The sequence below is a fragment of the Pezoporus wallicus genome, unplaced genomic scaffold (genome assembly GCF_028554395.1).
Source record: "Pezoporus wallicus isolate ANWC-B61680 ecotype Strahan unplaced genomic scaffold, APGP_CSIRO_Pwel_v1 contig_7073, whole genome shotgun sequence".
NCBI classification, from domain to species: Eukaryota; Metazoa; Chordata; class Aves; order Psittaciformes; family Psittacidae; genus Pezoporus; species Pezoporus wallicus.
In genome coordinates, this window is record NW_026641326.1 from 3,211,048 (window position 1) to 3,228,382 (window position 17,335).

The following is a 17,335-nucleotide window of genomic DNA, read 5'->3' on the forward strand; positions in this document are numbered from 1 at the left end:
ACCCTACTTTACCTCTGCCTCAGCGGGTGCACAGGATCCTGCTGCACCTCCAGCAGCACAAACACCCCATCTCCACACTCCTCAGTGTTTCAGCATCTTCTTGCACATTTTATCCAAGTAAAATAGCCTTTGACTCGTTTTTTGCTGGGAGTTGAAGTAAAACTGCCAGATAGACTTCACTTGTTCACTCAACTCAGGTTGGTGCAAAAAATACATCCCCACAGATGCTCCTGGACCGAATACCTCAAATACTTCAGTCTTCCACACCAGGCTTTCCTGGAAGAGGCTGCAGCAACCTCTTGGGTAGCTTTTATTGCCAAGAGATCATTGCAGCTGAGCCCCTGCTGCCACACCTTGTACCCCCACATGGGGTGGTTTTAAAAAGGGAGCTTTAGTGAGCTAGGTACTAAGAAAATACAAGAAATCAACCCCAAAGCCTGCACACATACACACAACCTCCCTTGCATCACCCCCCTGCAAAAAGCAAGCAAATTTTGCACACAGTTACTCGTTTCCATCAGCGAAGAAGCCACCACTGGTGCATCTGCTCTCTCGGCACGACCCCAAGGAGCTGGAGCTGCCATCCTCAGGGACCTGCTAATTTAGCATTCCCTGACGAGAGCTACAGAACCATGCTGCTGACTTGCTTTATGTTATCAGGACCATTAAAACACTCATTAGAGAAGGTCTGGGTTTGCTCTTTGGCCTGTGGAGCTCAGTTGAGATGCTGAGTAGCTGGTCAGGTTCCGGGAGGAGCATTCTTAAGAAAGTAACGTCTGATGATAAATTCCCAGCTACAGCAATTGCATATTAAGTGCATTTTACGCCAGCTAGTTCTGTGTCACAAGTTGTCAGTACAGATTGGTGGGGAAAGAGTATGAAATATTCATGAAGTTATCAATGGCAGCAAGATATCTAGTTAATTATGTTGCTTAGCACTTCCTCCCAGGCTCTGTCTGAATACCCAGCGCCGACTGGCTCTTTAGCGTAACTGCAGTTTGATTGTGCCTTTGTGGCAGTGTGTTCTCCGTACCACCGACACACCACTGCGCCCTTGGACCAGCTCCATCTTAATTAGCTTTGCTGCCACTGGAATTTGGCGACATGTTGTAGAAGTCACTGAAATTAACTTCTGACTCTTCCTCAGACAGATGGGACCTCGCTACCCGTGCCTGCCTCTTGCATCTGTTTAATCATTCTTTAAAGGACTGTCACAAAAAGACAATGCACCACACCGTCTGGGTGCGTCACAAATGAGGCCTTGGCTTCAGCACTGGGTTCTGAAAATGAAGGAATTTCTTAGAAGGCGTATGAATTATGCCAGGCAAGTTAATTAGTAATTTGGATCACAGCACAGAGGTTTCCAGGTAGTGGGGCCCCTTTGGCTTGTGTTACAACCCAAAAGAGCACCTGCTTCCAAACTGGCATCCTGTCCTGTCTCTTGTGCCCACTGCTGCTCCTCAGCACAGGCTGTTGATGGGGCTGGGGTTCATGGTGATCTCTGCCATTAAGGTCCCCACCACTGCACATGCTCTAGTCCATACACAGAACTGGGCTGATGGGCTTTGCATGAATGAGCACAGCAAGTGCAGGCTCTCCATGCTCCCCTGATCATGCAAAGCTTTCTTCAGAGAGCATCAGCCCATGGCTGATCTTTGACACTCAACAGACAGAGTGTCAGTGCCCTCTGGGGCCCATTCCAGCCATCAGCTGTGTCCTGGGTTCAGCAGTAGCAGTCATGTTTCTCCTCCTTGGTAGCTGGTGCACAGGAAGATGTGGTAGAGCTACAGCATACTCACACCACATGTGCATGCTGACAGCATCACCTTCTCAAAGCTGTCTGTGCTGTGCTAGTGAGTACAAGGAAGCTGGAAGAAGCTGTAACAGGGCAGGATGGGATATTCTGGAGTATTTCAGCCCAAATTCCAGACCAGAAAACTTTAAGAAATTACTACAAATATTAGCAGTGCTTGAACGGGTCTGGGGTAAGGCTGTTCGGAGGTCACTGTGCTGGAGACCTGGACCCACTGCATCTCCAGTCCCACCAGCGAGAGCTTTTGCCTGCCACAGGCATGGTCCCCTCCCCATCCTAGGAACAGCACCCAGTGAGGATTCTTTTACCCAGCCCTTGCGTTATTTTGAGCCTGGAGCCACAAAGGGATGGTGCAGCTTCAGCTGTAGCCCCGTATTGGGATGCAGGAGTGGCAAAGCAATGTTCAAATTGCTTCCTCCCTGGAGGTTTGCTTTCAAGTTTCAGCTTCAAACAAGCCCAGATTTCAAAGTTCCAATGCCTGCACTGCTCTGCACGCAGGGCGAAGGGTTTCCCTGCAGTTTCCAGAGCTTCATAGCAACAGAAATAAACCCACATCACCTGCAGGAGCCAAGCTGACGTACATGCGTGTACATGGGTTTGAGGACATTTTCTTCAGTTCTCTCAAGATGTTTTGTAAGATACCAGCAACACCATTGCTCTTTTCTGAAGTGAGAGCATCTTACTGATAGGACCATATTGCAGCATTTGCGTAACTCACAGCTAGGAGCTCCAAAAAGCAGTGCTTCCACCAGTCTTTTGAAACCCTTCATCTTACTACAGGCTTCCTTTAGTGCTGGCACTAGTGTAAATTTCATTAGATAACTCTAACTTTTAAAGGCAGGCTTAATCTGCTGTACTGTGACCTGTCTGTGTCAAGTCATCTTTCCTTATTTCAAGCAATTTAGACCCTGATGCAGCAAGGCACTTAAATACATGCTTAAGTGTCATCCAATTCAATGCAAGAGCTTTATCTCTTACCAAGACAGAGCTATAATGCCGTAAAATCTTCTCCTGCCTTTTGGCAAGCCTTTATGTGGTGTGATGCCTCTTCCATGAGGTATGTGCTGTCATAGGGTCATGGTCTTGCTGACACGGAGCCTCCCAGCTGAGCACAATGACTTCCCGCGGAATTAGGAGGAAAGATGTTTCCTAACCACAACCACATTTCTGCAAACTCTGGAATGAGGCTATCAAACCGAAGTGGGTTTGGAGGCTACGCTCCTAGTCCTTGCTCTGCGTTCTTTAGTATTGAGTACTATTCACACAGAAATAGCCATGGTTTGGCATTTATTCCTAACCCATGCTAAGCTCTTCTGTTATTTTGGTGGTGATCTCTCAGTGTTGTTCCCCCCCAGTGAGATCAGTCACTGTCCACAGACCCACAGGCCCATCCACTCACTTTTCATGGCTCCAGGAACACCATTGCCCTCCCCATGCAAACTGCCTTCTCTATAAAGGAAAGAAGTAGCTATCCTCCTCACAATAGTGTGCAAATAAGGACATGATTAAACTGTACTGGGTGCTGAGAGGCAAACTACTGCACTATGATGTTCAAAAAGCCAGAATAATGTGATGGTTATAAAGACAGACAGCTCAGGCAGAGACTGCCTAGAGCACAGAATGATTGTCAGGATGGGCAAAAATGTAGAAAATCATGTGAGTGTGTAAGCTGCCAAAGCCAATTAATCCAAAGAACATTTTGCAACCATTAGGCTTCTATTACTGTGCATGCATCGTAATTGCTATGGGTCTGCCTGGATATGATGGCAAATCTTTAATGATACTAAGTTTCTATTTGAACTTTAATTATTTTCATTGCATTTGTTTGTGCTGATTTGTTGCAGCATCCAAAGTTGGGAAAATTGACTTATTTTTCAATTTGTCATTTCAGGTGGCACTGCACCCCGACTGTCCTACAGCAAAGTACAGGAGCTTGGAAGGGCTGCTCGGAAGAGAAGAGAGGTACTGTGGTGTTCTCCTGTCTCGTCTTTACAAGCAACTTGTGCTGTTAATATCACAGCAGACAAATAGCAGGCACATGGTGATCAAGGGAACTTCTGCTGATAAAAAAATACAGAGAGCACTTCAACAGGCAGCTTTCACTGGATCATCACCCTCTATGGTAAGATTAAAGCAGCTAGAGCTTAGGAATAAAGGTGAACCCAAACCTTAAGGAAAGAACTGGATCCACATTTAACACTGGCTTAAACCAATGTTGCAACACTAGAACAATCAGAAACACCATGTTGGGTAAACCTGAGATTTCAACTCTGTTATTTGGGTTTATCCTTTCCCCAAAGACAAAAATCATGGGTTTATGTCAAATTTAGTACTTGATTGGCAACACATCCTTCCCATTAAGGACTAACAAAGCTGTTTATTCAAAGTAAAAACATGATGATATTTATCAACTTGCTCTAGTGCTGCCCCCAGCATTGTGCGACAACCACTAGTTGTCACTTTTAGAGAAATTAAATGGGGCCCATTTTTTAAATCTAGTGAATATTCTTTTATAACTTCTATCCATGTCATTAAAACTACTGCAAAATGCTGATCGTAGGAAAAAGATATGACAGGGTAAGATAGCTACAGGGGCTTTTAGGTTCCATCCTAAAAATTTAAGACACAAACCACACTGACTTGCCACCAGTTGAAGCATCTGAAACTTCTGAAATTGAATTTCCAGTCTGTAAATTTCCCACCAGATCTTGACATCTATGGAGCTGACACCTCTTCCATACTGTGGTTGCCTGCTAAGTTATGGCATTCATTTTAGTTTCCTGGACAAAAAAATGCTAACCTGCACTCTTTGAAGTCATTACTACTCTTCCAGCCCTTTTCAGCTGATTTTCAGCCCAAAATTCCTACCTGGCTCCTCCTGGCTTCAGGCCTGCCCATCAGCTGGAGCAGAAAGAGCCATTTCCAGCCTCCCTTCAGACTCAGTTCTCACCCTTTAACATTTTCCCTCTAGGGGTGCTTTCACAGCTAACCAGGTCTGTGCCCCCCAGCCAAAGCCTCCCTGCTCCACCCTGCACAGATGCCCCACAGGTGAGAGACTTGGGCAGAAAACTGCAGACACCTGGGGCAGCATCAGCCCCATAGGGTGTTTGAGGTGCCCAACCCACCATGGTCTCCATACCTTGCAGCCCAGTGGGAATTAAACAGAGATCAGACCATTCCATTCAGGCAGCACTTACCTAGGCTAGCACACAGATTTCCAGCACAAATTGCTGCTGGGAGAGACCAAGCTCTTTGTCCCCACTGCCAACCTCCATCTCCCTCTCCTATTTCCTTACAACCATTAAACCAAACAGAGGGTCTTTGCAACCCTTTGGCATATGGCAGAGAGCAAACACAGACTGGTGGGACCAGAAAACTTGTTTTCTGTCTCTACCCTTTGTTTTCTTGCTGTTATCCCTGTTGTTTCCTTGCCCCAGGGAGGTTCCAGGCAGGTGGAGAGCAGTCTCTGGGGAATGGACTTGAACACTGCAAAAGATCTGCTTCTTTCTTCACCACCATCTACCCTGAGTTTTATCTCTCCAAACCTAGATGTGATAGCCAGCCTGCAAGAGATATGCCAATCCTTTGGCAAAGGTTGTGTTGGACCAAAAGAACATACTGAAGAGATCTCTTAATTTCCTGATTAAACTAATCAATAAATAAAAGAATGTATTTAAGATACATCAGACAGCAGCGCTGCTAGTAGAAGAGGTCACCTTAGGGCGTTATCCTAGTCTGGCCGTTTTGAATTCTTAAAGCCATTGAAGAGATGTATTTCTTTAGACAAGCCATTAACTGCTAAACTTTCCTGGTTTGGTGGCACATGACTGTGAACTGTAGGTTACACTTTCTTTTTATTTCTTTACCCAGATTTTATTTTATTTTTCCAAGTTCTATAATTGCACAGTGCTCTGGGCAACTAAGAGAGAGATGCATCCTATGAATATGGCTACCTTGCCTTTCTGCTGGCATTTACCCAGCTGCTTTATAAGAGGAGCAGAAAGGAGGAGAGGCAAAGAGGGGCAGGGAAGCCAGTGAAGAAGACAGAACAGCCATAGCAGAGAGCGCTGCAAACAGGCAAGGACACCTCTTCCAGTGAGGAGATAAACAGAAAAAAAAAAAACAAAAACCCCAAACTGAACTCCCTAAAGCCCCCTATTTCTTGCAGGTCAGAGCACACTGCTTTGTTTGTTTGGCTTCTGAAAGAGTCCAAAGAGAAGGACTCTGTTTATCTGCTGCATCTGCACATAGCCAGCTGAAGGTTTTCAACCTGGTACCCAAGTATAAGCAGCTCCTCAGCCAACATGAGTCTGGGCAGCATTTGGGATGATTTTTAATATGTCTACATTACTTAGGAATGGCAAAGAGATTTGTATTGACAAAACTTACAGCATTGCCTCCCACCTCCCTTGCAGACCAGCCGTGACCTGAAATCCTGCAGGGCAAAGTGAGCCCTCAGCTGCCCCCCTCCATCCCTGCCACCATGGGCTCCTCTTCCCTTTTCTTTTCCCCATTCTGTATAAAACACGCAGAAAAGTCACAGGCAGTTCTGTAACCCGCAAAATCTCTGCCCTGCGCAGATCTTCAGGGCTTATCATTGACCACCGTGTCATGGGAATTTACAGCTCAACCCAGACACAAAACTTGCTCTAAAGATAATCACCGACTGCAATACATCCTCATGACTAATAGGAACAATTACTTTAGATGAAGGCTCACAGGTATTTAAACAAGTTAAAAGTGCTTCAAAAGCCTGATTATAACCAGCAGGCCAAAATCCAAATACAATTTTCTCCCTGGCCAGCCTTAGAAGTGGTCATAAAACACGACTGGTTGTAATGCTATTAATTATTGTTACAGTTCCTTTAGCAGCATCGTGGAGACATTGTACAGAGATCTCATTACAAGTCGAATGGACAGCTCTGTAGTGATCAGAAAGCCAACGAGCACTCATGGAAACATATTTTCAAGTTATTATTTAATAAATCTGTAAGAATACGGAGTTGAATTGTGCTAGGAAAGAGTGAGTGGTTAGCTCCTCACCATGCAGAAAGCTTTCCTGGTTTGTCTGCATCAAAGACTCATATCTGCACCTCCTACTCATTTGATCTTAATTCAGCTGAAAAAAGCTTCGCTTCATGCATTTCTAGCTATGACTTAGACATGAAACATGACGCAGTGGTCTTTGATGAATAAGGAAACATAGACTGGGAATCGTCTGTGCCAGGAAGATCTGATCTGATTTTCGGAAAGAGGTGAACATGTAGCGATGCACGCACATACCTGCAGCTATAAATAAAGCAGGAGCTGTTTGCAAGGGAACAGGAGCTGAAAGCCACTCCCCTGATTCAATTCACTGTCCCAGTTCATCTCTATAATTTTATCACCATAAAAATATCCATGCAGCCAGCATTCTTTATGCAAATTGCTTCAAGCAAAGCGCAGGGCATCAGCAGGTGCGAGGGCAAACCCATGGGGATGAAGCCAGACTGGCCTCTTGCTCCCGAGCAGTGGCTGGTCGTGGCTCCATGGGGAGCAGAGGTGGTGCTCCCCAGGCAGGAGCCTGGGTTGCCAAAACTCCCAGTCTGGTGCCTGCCTGCTTCCCACAGTCCCTCAGCAGCCCCAGCTTCCCAAGGAGAGACTGCAAAAACCTGCCAATAGGTCCTGTGAGACGCGTTAAATACCTTAACTGCCTTTGGGGACTTCTTGGTCACTTGAATGTACTGGAATGAAATAAATGCTGTTTCCAGTGCTACCTGACAGACTGATGGGCTGAAGCAGGCAGTGTGGTGGGAATCAGGGCACTGAGAACAGCCCAGAGTTTGGGGTCCACTGCTGACCCAGAAGTCCATCAGGCTCTCACAAACACATTGCTACCCTGTTCCCACCCTGCTTGCAGAGAAAGACCCTGATTTCTCCCGAGACAGGCAAATAATATTTCAATACAAATAGTTAATCACTTGAGGACTTCTTCAGCTCCTTCACTGGCAATGTGTCTGCTCTCAGTGTCTGCTCATGGGGCTGTGCAGTGTATCTCTCAAAACAGTGATAACAAATCATTATTAAGTCTTGGCTACTGTCGTGCAAAGCAGAAAACCATGGGCCAATGGTTTCTGTCTGAGAAGCAGCAAATTTTCTCCTGTGTGCCTTTTGATGCAGGACAGCTTAGGTGAGGAGTGCCCAAACTACTGAACACAGAAATCAAGGTGAAGGAGAAGGTTTGGCAACCACCAAACCTTAAAAGGTGTAGACACAAGACATTTTGAAGGACTCAGACATATGAGAAAAAGGTATGCTTTTATAGCAGATAGACCATGCTTAATGGATGGACAAACTGAAGAGGCCTGTGCACACCAGGGGAAGAAAGATTCATTATTCAGAGGACAAAATACACCAGGGACTGAAGATCCTCCTAGGACATGGACTTCAGTGCAAAACGTGCTCCAGAGTGGTGGAGAAAATACTTCACAGGAGTTTGCACAAGCATGGCTTTCATCTCCGACAGTGCCTCACTACAGACCAGAGCAATTGGTTTATGGAATCTCTAAGAATGCTTGTACCCCATTATCCTATTCATGGGGGTGACCTAAAGGTTTTGAGAAGAGTATGTCACAGTTAAGTGACTGTTAGTGAGTGGAAAGAGGATGTAAAATTGGGGCAAGTCATTGAGGCCATTTCTGCAAAGGAGCAAGATCCCAGAGCACTGGCCCAGATTGCAGATGTGGTGGAGGATGGACACTGCTGCAACCTCCCTGGAGGTAGGGAAGGTGTCAGTGGATGCCTCAGCAGGTCCTGAGCAATGCCTTCTTCCATCACCAGGGAAACCTACCTCAAACCAGGGAGAGCAGAGTGTCAACAGGCCTTTCTCTCCCAGGCAAGAGCAACCAGCACCAGCTTGCATCATGAGTGACCTCAAAGATTCCAACCACTGTAGAAGCCCACAGAGCTCTGGTTGGCACCATTTGGTTGGTGTTTGTCTGAAAGACATCCCAGCAAGGCTTGCAAAGCAAGCATGCTTCATAAACCACCATGGAGCAAAGCTCAGCTTGGTCTCAAAATCCATACCCTTCTCAAAAGACCATTCAGTGATCAATTAGATTACAGTAGTTTAACCAAACTAATACAGATATTTTTAAGTTCAGAGTCATGTGTTGAAGCAGTGCTTGCATTGTGGATATATGGCTCTCAGTACACTGTTCCCCATCTCTTATACCCTAACACAGTGTGGGTAACTCCCCAGTCGCTAATAGAATTGCAAGAGCCAGTTGTATATCCTAGAAATCTGTTGGATTCTTGCAACAAACTGGTTCTGAATGATGACAGTGGGCTAAAAAGGCACTGTTATAACATGAATGCTTGACCCAAAGCCTGCTGACACCCACAGAAATCTTTTAGTGACTTTAATAGGCTGTGGATCAAGCCTGTAGAGAGTATCACCCACAGTGCAATTCAAAATCAGGACAAACTCAATCACCTTTGTGAAGTACCAAGATCCACTTCACTGCAGCCTCTATAAACACCTTCTAATGGCAGGGTGCAGGCTTTGGGGGTCAAATAATAAAGGCTTCTCTAACATGCAAACCAGCAAGTACTGATTTTTGCAAACCTCCTCCAGGACACAGGCATTAGCTCAGGGGGAAGCGCTGTGTGCCCACTGCTCCTGAAGTTTAGTCACTTGTCTCCTTATTACAGCTTTCAATAAGCTTCACTTGAGGCAGATTCTAAAATAAAACCCAAAGCTTAAGCGAAAGCCCTTCATCCCATCCCTGTCCTGGGCAGCACTTATTCCCTGCCCTCAATCATTTCATGTCCACCTCTGATGCCAAAGGCCATGGGGTTGTGTCAGGCCCATTCTGTGAGATCAGGTCCTGTTGCAGTGTGTTATTCACTGGTTTATTGAAGATATGGTGCCAGACCCCATAATACAAATAATTTCAGAGAGAAGAATTATTCTCTACTGGCAACAGCACAGAGCTGCAGATAGGCCAGAAGAAAACAACCTGCAAGGCATTTTGTGAACGTGAAGAAATGAAAAGGCTGTTTGCCTGCATTTCACCTTGCACAGATGAAAAAGTAGTTCACGGGCACACTGACACTCATCACCTTTAATAGGTGTCCTAGGGCTAAATACTCACTCAACATGCTGGAAATGCAGAGGCAAGCCTGCAACTCATATACCTCAATAATAGATGAAACCCTTTATAGAGAGTTGTGAAGTATTTAGACCTAAAATGTTTCATTTCACTTAATTTAATAACACTTAACACTTGGAAAACTTCTATAAATGAAATGTCTGGAGATTCAGATCCCTACTGTGTCCTAATGTATCTGGAAAAGAAATGTGTCCATTTTCTGTGCAACAAATGCTCAACTGCAGATTTTCTGGATAATAAAATTTCCAGCCTAGCTATTTAATTATTCAGCTGACTGGCGGAAGAATATGAAGTTACAGAAATCTAAAGCCATGTGCTGGAAACTCTGGAGTAAGCTATAACAAATGTTTGCTTTAAAGACACCAACTAAGCTATTCAGGAGCTCATACTTATGAGATGATTATTTAACAATTATGCAAGAAAGTGCCATCTTTGCTCTCATAATCTCTCCTCATACGGTAAAACAATATTTTCTTTTTTAAAGTTACATTAAATAAGAGAAGTCTTCATGCCAGTGTTTTCAACCAAGACCTTAATCCTGTAACAGGAGGCATATGGCCAGACCCAGCCATTTCAATGGGTGCCCATACAAGCATAAATCACTGCGCTGAAAAATGCCCAGTCACACTATTAGGTGCACCCTCCATTTATTGTGCTCCTTGCTCCCTACTCTTCTGCCCTAAGCACCTCCAGGAAGGTCATCACACCTTTACCACCACTCATGACACTAATGGTGGAGACCAGCCAGCTTGTGCCATCTCTGCAATGTACCACAGAGAAATGAGAATGTTCACAGGTTGTAATGCTTAAAATCCCCATACAATACACACCCACAGTCAGTAACATTCCCTGGTTGCAGAAAGCCTCTGATCACAAGGAGGGGAAGGGGGAAACGAGGATGATGTCTATGGTCCATGCAGTTGGGATTTCAAGGAGAAAAGGAAGAAACGAGAGCATTGTAATGCTAACCCAGCCCATACTGCTGGAGTGCTGCAAGAATCGCTTCACCAGCCACTCACCCAGAGGTTTCCTGCCATTGAAGGGTCCACCAGGATTTGGTCTTTTCTACCTGCTGGTGGAGCCATGCAAGCAGGCAGCACACAATCCAGGGCCAGAACCATGATCCAAACGCATTCTCATGGCACAGCCTGTTGCTAGCCACAATATACTTCTGGCATTAGGAAATTTATAATTACATTACTAATTACATCACCAGTTGATTACAATCTGCCATTTCTGGAATTCTTTCCCTAGCCAAACACTGCCCTTGAGGCATTAAAAATATGCTGACATCCAGCAGCAGAAGTGGCAAATCACAGCATCCTTGTTATCACAAGATTCCTGTTGAGCTACTGCTGCTAAGCCCGTAGGAGCTTCAGTGTGCTCCAACCAACTCAAACTGTGCCTTCCCTCATGCTGTGGTAGCCAGTGCCACCCAAATCACAGAGGAGGCATATCAGAAAGAAGCATCGCCCACACCAGGGCAAGCCCCTGCCTCCCAGGGCTCACATCAGGTGATAAAAGCTCCTGGCTACCCACAGAGGTCCAAAAGAGACTGAAAACTCTTCTCCCTCCACTGAGTTTTGACCATCTGGTTCAGGCCACGTTTTCCACAGGCTCCTCACTACGCTACAAGATCATTTTTTCCTACAGCCTAGAGACACGGCTGCCCTGATGAGCAGACAGCACGCAGTGGCAATCAGGCACTGATTTGGGACAGATAGCACGGGATGTGCGGAGTCATGTACATAAGCGTGCTTCTTCAGAAGGACCTTGTCACAGCAGCACAGAGGCCTTGGAAGAGGGATAGCAGCAGTCAGGCACTGAGCCAGCCCCCTTGCTAAGGAGGCAGCTTGCAGCATCTCTGGGGAGAAAGCCAGCTTCCAGCTAGCCAGCGTGCTGGCATGTTTGCCATACACCCCAGGCCTCTTTGGCAGCAGTGAACATGCAAAACGTGGCTTTGGGAACAGCTTCACTGGCTTTCCTCCACCACAGGCTAACCCCACATGTAGACACCCTCAGGTGGCTCTTCACCATAAAGAGGTTCCTCTGTACCACTTATGTGGGTCTGGAGATTTTCTCCATCCTTTAAACACCCTCCTGAGAAACAACCCAGGAGAGTTATCTGCTTTTTCAGACTATTTTGCCCTTGGGGGACAGGGCCTGTTAAACTGCACCTCCTCTTCTTCCACCCCACCTTGCCCCCAGTTTGTGCTTAGCCACTGATTGTTCTATCATCACACACTTCACATCCAAACCGCTCACAGAAAATCTCCCACTTGCTGCTCTGCACCTCCTTCCACCAAGCTTGGTTCCTCCTGGCTTGTTACAACAAAGCCAGCCAGTCAACTTCTCTTAGCTGGTTTATTTTTAACACTTATCTATCCACCACTGCTATTACATCACTGCTCCATGCAACAGGGAGTTAACCATTTAACTCAAATAACTCTTTTAACCCAGCTTTTAATGACTTCTGCCCCTTCAATGTGATCTGTCTCCTGGACAGCAAGGGCCAAGTGAAAAGTCATCACATTTGTAGAACACTTCCCCTCCCTCTGCGTTGATCTTTCCAGACTTGACACAGCTTCACTCCCTACATCAACTGGCTGCCCAGGAGGTCTCAGTAGTTTCTACAGTTGCAATATTGGCTGGTTTTGCTTCGATACAGCTTGTTGGAGACACCATTAGGGCAAATCAGTGATGGCCTTTGGACTACTGAGTCCCAATGTGGACAATATCCCTGGGAGAAGATACCTCCACTAAAATATGAGAGACAGCAACCCAAACACATCACAGGATCACAATTGAGGTGTGCTGAGGCCACCTGTGGCCTGCAACCCAAGGGGGATGCTGTGTCCCCCCGTCCCCAAACTCTGTCCCTGCTGTCCCGGGTGATGGCACAAGGTATCTTGGGGAAGACTTTGCCCTCTCAGGTGCAAAAGCTGAGCCTGGACATGAGATGTTTTACAGAAGGACTGATATAATCTTTCTTGACAACTTGTCTCTTGTTGTGTGGATTTGTTCAAAAGGGAGACAGCAGTTGTTAAAGTCTGTGGGAAGGGAAAGAAAACAGTCACTGCTCCCCTGGTTCAACAAGCCTGCTGCTGCCACTGTCTTGTCAGGGGAAATTAGGCTGGAGGGATGCGAGTCACACAAAGAAGTTGTGTTTTCTTGCAAAACACTCTTTCAAAGACCTCAACTGGCCCCTTTCTGACAGTGATACTTTCCTCCAGAAGTTTCCACTGGCTCAGATTTCCCTCGGAGGCAGAAGCTGGGCTCTTCAAAGCTGGGGGGGGAGAGATGGTTCCCTGGGAGTGGGTTCCTTAGGAGCTCTGAGCATCCTGGAAGCTGAACTCTACACGAAAGGCACGTTGAGGACAGACAGTGAAGGAAATACAGATAATTTGCCTAATGAGCAGACAAATTTTTCCTAGCTGTTTTCACTGTATTTCCAGTGGAATAATCCTGATTTCTCCTGCCACGCTTCTGCTGTTGGTCTGTGCTCTGCCTACCATTGCCGTCATTCCAGCTAGCCCTTGTCTGCTCAGGAAATTCATGGTATGTGTATTTTTGTGCATGGTGCTCTTGAGATGTCTGAATAATGTTCCTGTGAACCAGGCACTGATGTATCACTCTCTGGAGAAGATAAATTTCTGTCTGCTTCCCGCATCTCTCTGTTAAGATACAGTGTGAATACAAATTCGCTTAGAAAGGTTGCGTTAAAACAATAATATGCCTTTCTCTTCTTATATTTTATATAACACAGCTATTCCCATTTCACATTGAAAATACAAGATACTGGTATTTGAATAGAAACTGAGCTTTGTTAGTTGAAGATGTCTTATAAATGGCTAATGCTAACCTTGCCTTTAGGATTTTCTGTCTGATTTTCATAAGTAAAACAGAAGAAAATACTTAGTCTTTGGTGGTTACAACTGTTCTGCAGTCCTCTGCAGACCCCCTCGGCATGTCCCCAGCCCACTCCAAGATTTCATTGGCTGCTCTGAACCCCTCCTGCAGTGAAACCCCTGGGCTGGGTCAGACCTGGCTAATCCTCAGCAGCTCTTGGGCAAAGCATATCTGAGCCCTGCTGGAAGCAGACTGAAGCCTGGTGGTTCCCCCAAGGACCTGAGGGCAAGGATCAGGCCTCCAAGTGCCACTGGGATTTCCCAGTCCTGTACAAGGACAAGACACAGCTGATTTCTGTCCCCTGCAAGGGGGCTGTTTGCAGTGGACTGGCAACAGCAGCACAGCCTGGTGCAGAGAAGAGGTGGTCACTGACAACCACCCCGCATGGCTGGGAAGATGCAGGGCAGCAGCAGCAAGAGGTGATGGCTATGGCAGGGACCCCATCCTCCTCCCTGTAGCCCCACTTCCAGCACCAAGCTAAATGTTGTGCCCATTGAAGCTAATGGTAAAAGTTATTTAACAGGGCTCTGGGGCCAGCCAACAATGATGAATGGAAAATTGTTTAATGGCTATATAGCCAGAGGACAGACTCTGCCCACCTTCACAGCTGCGTACATCCTGACAAGATGAACCCTCTGGGCCTGACAGGCTTTGCAATTTCAGCCATGTCCCTTCATGTGCAGGCACCACGGTACCAGCTATGGGGCACAGGGGCCAGGCACTGCCTCCCTCCTCTGCAGGCAACACACAGGCCACTGCCAAACCAAAGAAAAGCCAAACCAAACTTCTTCCAAAAGCACTGCCAGAGGGGCCTTTTGTTGCTATCAAAGCACAGGACACCTGCTGCCATGTAAGAGAAGAGTGGTTACTGAGTATATGAATAGCAATCTTTCCCTTTCACCAGGTCTTTAAGTCCAAGATGGGAGTCATGTGCAGACATCAACCACTAGAGTGATGGAGAATGATTTTAAATAGTGTATATTTGAGTTTGTGGAAATTGAGGCATTTCACATCCCTAGTTCACAGCCCTGCACATTCAGACCTGGGGATGCAAGGGACAGTCTGCTCCTGGGGTGGAGACAGGAGCCTATTTCTGCCAGCCATCTCAATTCCAAGCAATCTTCACTAGCCCCTGCTAGAAAATGAGTCTTGTGCTGTAGCTGAAGCACAGAGGACTCCTGCTTTTATAATACGTTGCTCCTACTGCCTGTCCTCACAGAGCCTGGCCATGGTGCCATGGGTATGCCCGTGAGGAGCACCACAGGGAGCTTGGGTATGACAGGTAAGGTGACCAAGCACTTGGTCCTCCTTCCATCCCTTTGCAAACTGTGTAAGACTATAAAAATACTTCTTAATTATGAAACTAAGCAAAGAAAGCACAAATGTAAGAATATTGTCAATGAGCATTTTGCAAAGGAACTGAAAGTACAGAACTGCTTTCAAGATAAACTCACAATATTTTCCAGACAACGAACCCACAGGAAACTCCTCCATCAGCTTGTTGGCAATTCCCAAGTTAAATGCCAGTAATCTGGCAGTGAAGAACTGGCATCCAGCACATCACAGGTTTAGAAGCTCACCAGATTCACCCCCCTTTTCAGGGCTTGTAGCGTTAACCTCATTACTCATTACAGACATTACTCATGTCTGTAAAAAAGATTTATCTTTACACTTGTTTTGCACCCAAAGCAATGCATCCCTTACTCCCACCATGGTTGCAAAGCAACTTAATGAAAAACTGCCTTCCTCTCAAGCCCGTAAGAAGGTAACTGAGATGTTAAGAAAATCTGCCATCCTTTGTTATAGAAACACATAAAGTATATTAGCTAAGAAAGATTTATTTTTGTCCCATGTTAATGCAGTGCCTACTCCAATTTACTCTAAATATAATGAGATCTTTGTTCATGTTGTTCAGAGTCCTAGTCTTTCCATCCTCAGGTCCCATGACATATAAGGAAGACCACATAGTGTTAATATGCTATTTAGTCTCCTTATAGGCAGATTGGAAACTCTTTAATGTACTAAAATATGCACTCAGTGCCGTAGAGATGCAGCACCTGACAAATGCGGACTGATAAACAACACTGATCTCTGATATAGATATGGTTGAGGAATAAAGAAAGTCCAGCAGTCACAACTGCTCTGCAATGAGCATCTCTCCATTGCACACTTTTGACACGACCATCCTTCACTGAAATTAAATGGGCAACCTCAGCACAGATATAAGCACAAAGGGATGTTTTCCCAATAAAACAGCCAGATCTCAGATGTGAAAGATGAGCAGCAATTAGCAATATTGCCCAAGAGAAATGGAAAGAAACAGAGAAACACATCTAGACCTTTCCTTGGGCTGGGAACTGGCAGTAATTTGTAGGCTCTGCTCTAATATTCTCAATGGTAGTTCATCTTACCCAGGCAATTTTCAATAAATATACACATCCTTAACATCCTACATATATATATATATACACACATATATATATATCAGACTTATTTTACAGATAATGACAAGAAAAACAAGGAGTTCCCCTAGTGATGATGTGCCCACGTAATAGAGATTGTTTCAGGATCTAGGAAGGGAGAGGAAGAGCAAAAAGCAAGCTATTTCTTGCATGGTGGAAAAATAAAAGACAATTTGGCTTATGATATGTCCTTGCACAAAACTCTCTTTTTGGCCACATTTAGGGAAAACTACCCTATAATGGCAACAAATGAGACTTTGGTCTGATCAAGAGTGAGTGAAGAGAGAAAGATTTGGACTTAGCAAACGCTTGCTTCTGCCTCCACGTTCTCCCTCTACAGTGTCTTGTTACTGAGGATATTGGATGGCACGGCATGAAACCACTCATTTTCTCACCTACAAGGCTGGAATACTGGTACTGAGTTCACAATTAAAAAGAGAGAACAGAAGCAAAGTGAGCAGCAAAATATCTGCATTGTTGTAAACTGCTAGGTCGCAGGAACTGTGAAGTCCCCAGGCTATCTTAGGATAATTTGGCACCTTTCAACTGTCACATAAAATTTCATGGGGGATGATGCTTGGCATTGTTTATATGACATTAGCTTCACCTTTCATCCTACTGGGGACCATCAAATGCAAAACTGGATTGGATTTGGCAGATCACATTATACATGGGGAAGTGAGAAATAATGCTGTATCACAATTGATTCTCCCGAAGGCACCAGCCAACCTCTGATATTTTGATACTGAGGCGATAAATAATTTCCATATTCAGTAAGCTGAGAAGTTTTTCTCAGTATGCAGATGAGGTTTATTTAAAGCACCATTTTATATTGCTTACAATTAGATTGATCTGGATGGCTGCAGGAGGAGTTTCGTCTTGGGAGCAGAGGTAAGTCCTTCATGCAACATAGGCTTGCCTTTGAGCTAAACCAGATTTGCTTGCTGGGCTTGTCATGGCTGGACAAGAGATATGCCAGAGAGGAGCCTATAAGTGAT